General features: G+C 41.9%; 1 pseudogene; it reads right to left on the reverse strand.

Moving 5' to 3' along the window:
• Positions 1–694: 694 nt before the first annotated feature.
• Positions 695–812, reverse strand: LOC124799397 (annotated as a pseudogene).
• Positions 813–3,463: the final 2,651 nt, after the last annotated feature.

Here is a 3,463-nt window from a genome sequence, read left to right on the forward strand (position 1 = left end):
TTGCAGTAATTTCACTCAGTGTTTCTTATCTGTTAGCATTGACAAATCTACGCAAACGCCTCTGTTCTTGGTAGGTAAGTGGGGGCCATCGGCCACTGCGTAGTGCATGGTGAGAGGTAATGCCTGAAATTTGTTACTATATATATATTGAATATTGAATTCCCTAAAGATTTCCGAAATGGAAAGTCCCATGTATCTAGCTCCAACTATCAATCCGCTTTCAAAGTCTGTTATTTTGCGTCGTACGGTCATAATCGTGTCGGAAACCTTTTCACATGAATCACTTGAATACAAATGACAGCTCTGCCAACGCACTGCCTTTCATACCTTGTGAACACGATACTACCTCCATCTGTGTATGTGCATGTCGCTATCGCAATACTTTTGTCTCCTCAGTATTTAATACGTAATAAATATTAGCATAACTTACGTGAGGCCGATATATATTAACCTTTATTACTAAATTTGTAACACTTACGCACAAATAAAAAAAGCACTCCGTCTTCAGGTACGAGTGGCCCACCGGGGCCATCCGGCCGCCGTGTCATCCTCAGCTGAGGATGCGGATAGGAGGGGCGTGTGGTCAGCATACCGCTCTCCCGGTCGTTATGATGGTTTTCTTTGACCGGAGTCGCTACTATTCGGTCGAGTAGCTCGTCAATTGGCATCACGAGGCTGAGTGCACCCCGAAAAATGGCAACAGCGCATGGCAGCCCGGATGGTCACCCATCCAAGTGCCGGCCACGCCCAACAGCGCTTAACTTCGGTGATCTGACGGGAACCGGTGTACCCACTGCGGCAAGGCCGTTGCCATGCACAAATAAATATTCTTAAATAAATCATTCGCATCTTCCCGGAAACTCAATCACCCATGTTTAGTTGATTATTCGATGACTTCGTCTCGAAAATATGCTTACTTTTACTTTACTACTTTACTTTACTTTACGCGTTCAGGGCCAGAGGACCACTCGCTGCTACAAGGTTCCTCCTCCACTGGGTTCTGTTTTGTGCCTCCTGGCGCCAATCATTCTCTGTTCCAATCTGCAGCAAGTCCTCATGGATTCCATCCCTCCATCTCTTCTTTGGTCTTCCTAGTGGGCGTCTTCCACAGGGAGTATAATCCATAGCTTTCAAAGGTCATCGGCATTTATCCATCCGACTGACATGTCCTGCCCATACAAGGCGCTTGGTTCTCATCAGTCCTACAATGTGGTCTATTGTACATTTCGTCTAGTTCACAATTATGCCTGATCTTCCTTAAGACTTTCCGCTCAAAAACAAGATTCTTCAAGTCTTTTTTCTGGCCACTCCAAGTTTCACAACCATACATCCGGCATAGCTCTAAATGTCATCTGAACACGCAAACCTCTTCGCCCACATGGAGGCGGTGTCTCGAAAATATGCTAGCAGTATTTTAGTATCATAAAAGCAACCTACTGTGGATGGATTGTTTGATGATACTATCAGGGCAAATCATGGCAAGATGTAGTCACAGGGTCGAGCCACGCATGCCTGAATTCAAGCCCCACAGCTAATTCGCTGCAAAAAATAAGCTATAGGTGTGATCCTGTAGTCGAATGGTCTTTGCATTTGTAAGAGGTCTATGATTAAGGAATTTGTTGTTAGCGCACTCGAGCAGATGTAATTTCGATGGATTGCTCACGCGCTGCCTGCGATATGTAAGCTATAAGAGAATCTCAGACCAAAGAGCAGCGTTGAGTGCAGTAGGAACTGTGTGTTAGTTGCAGTAAGTAGTAGCTAGCAGTCTGGTGTATCGTGTTGGCTGGGCCGGTCGTGGTGGAGCGATGGCGGATCCTCAGCGTTGTAGCATAAGGTAAAAGCAGCCTCGCGCATATGTAGTATTGTTAAATCAAGTTCCATGTAAATGTTTTAAAAAAATCTCTCAATAATAATGTTTCTCATAAAAAGTGACTTTTGACAATCATTCATTTCAATTTAAAGAATTTACTAATTTCTCCAATCCTTGGTTATCCCGATTATTCAAAAAGAGAAATCAGTTGTTTCTTTTTATACATGACAAATCTATTGGCCAGCATTGCACAGGGCTGTGCCAGAAAAATTTGTTATAGGAGCAGATATATACGCGTTATCCGGCGACCTTATTGAGGTAAGAATTTTCAGTTTATTCAGAATGGTATTTCAGGGCCATGACGCAGCGCTGCTGGCGTCCAAAATTCACCGGTTTAAATTCACAGTCATTATTGAAAGGTTATAAGTGAGTGACAATTTTTTATTGAGAGATTAGTCACATTTGTTATTGATAGGTTACGCAATTTATTTATTGGGAGCTAAATGTCAATGTTATAATGATATTTTTTACTGTTGGGAGGTTTCGGAACTTTTCTATTGGGAGGTTACACATTGGCTAGAATTGAGAATTAATAAAATCACACATAAATATAAAATAAAAGATAAATGATTAATTTAATATCAAAAGTTCTCTTCTAACGTCTGTAATTGATGTAGACGACAGTGAGTTGTGTTCAACAATGTTTATTCAAGAAAGGTCTTCTCAAATAAACGGAAAGTGGTGCTACGATGTTCAGTTAAAGTACAGGTAAAAGAATACCCTTATTAACTGCGGTAAAGTTACGTCGAAAGCGTTATGAGAATGTTAGCAAAATCCCCAAACTAAAGTGTCATCAAATATACGCGAAAACAAAGTCGATTTTGTAATCACAATACGCAAAATATTCAAAAGCTCAAAACAATTCAGAGTTCAACATGATTATTTACATTTTTGTATACGCAATATTGAGATTAGTTCACATTGTTTCAAATGGCTTTGAGCACTATGGGACTTAACATCTGAGGTCATCAGTCCCCTAGAACTTAGAACTACTTAAACCTAACTAACCTAAGGACATCACACACATCCATGACCCAGGCAGGATTCGAACCTGCGACGTAGCGGTCGCGCGTTGCCAGAATGAAGCGCCTAGAAACGCTCGGTCATAGCGGCCGGCTGAGAGTACTAACTCATATTCTGTCCATGCCCAGTTCTGTACTGCAAGTGGAAAAGTTAAAATCCTACTCTGGAGCACACTCAGACCTCTCGAATTATAAAGTCCCTTCAGAAGTATGGCAGCGGCCTTTCGCCAACCACAGTCAAACTCCTCCATGATCGAATCACGCTCGTTATCATAGGCAGACCTACCTTCTTCCAGCACTCGACGTACTGTGTCCAGAGTCACTCCCTTGAGCTCTTCACTCGGGAAGTCCCGGTCTCCACTTGACTCCCGTAGTGTTCCGCTACTGACTGCTTCCCCATTGGCTGAAGACAGTCCCCACCAAAAAAAAGTCATTCTTAAACTCTGATTTGACTCATCTTGACCATTTTGTAGACTAAACTAATATATTACAACATTATTTAAACAAAAAGTCATAAACATTTGGTTATACGCGGATCATTTACATTAAATGTGAGTAACAGTTAGTTCAT

The sequence above is a fragment of the Schistocerca piceifrons genome, chromosome 5 (assembly GCF_021461385.2).
Source record: "Schistocerca piceifrons isolate TAMUIC-IGC-003096 chromosome 5, iqSchPice1.1, whole genome shotgun sequence".
NCBI lineage: Eukaryota > Metazoa > Arthropoda > Insecta > Orthoptera > Acrididae > Schistocerca > Schistocerca piceifrons.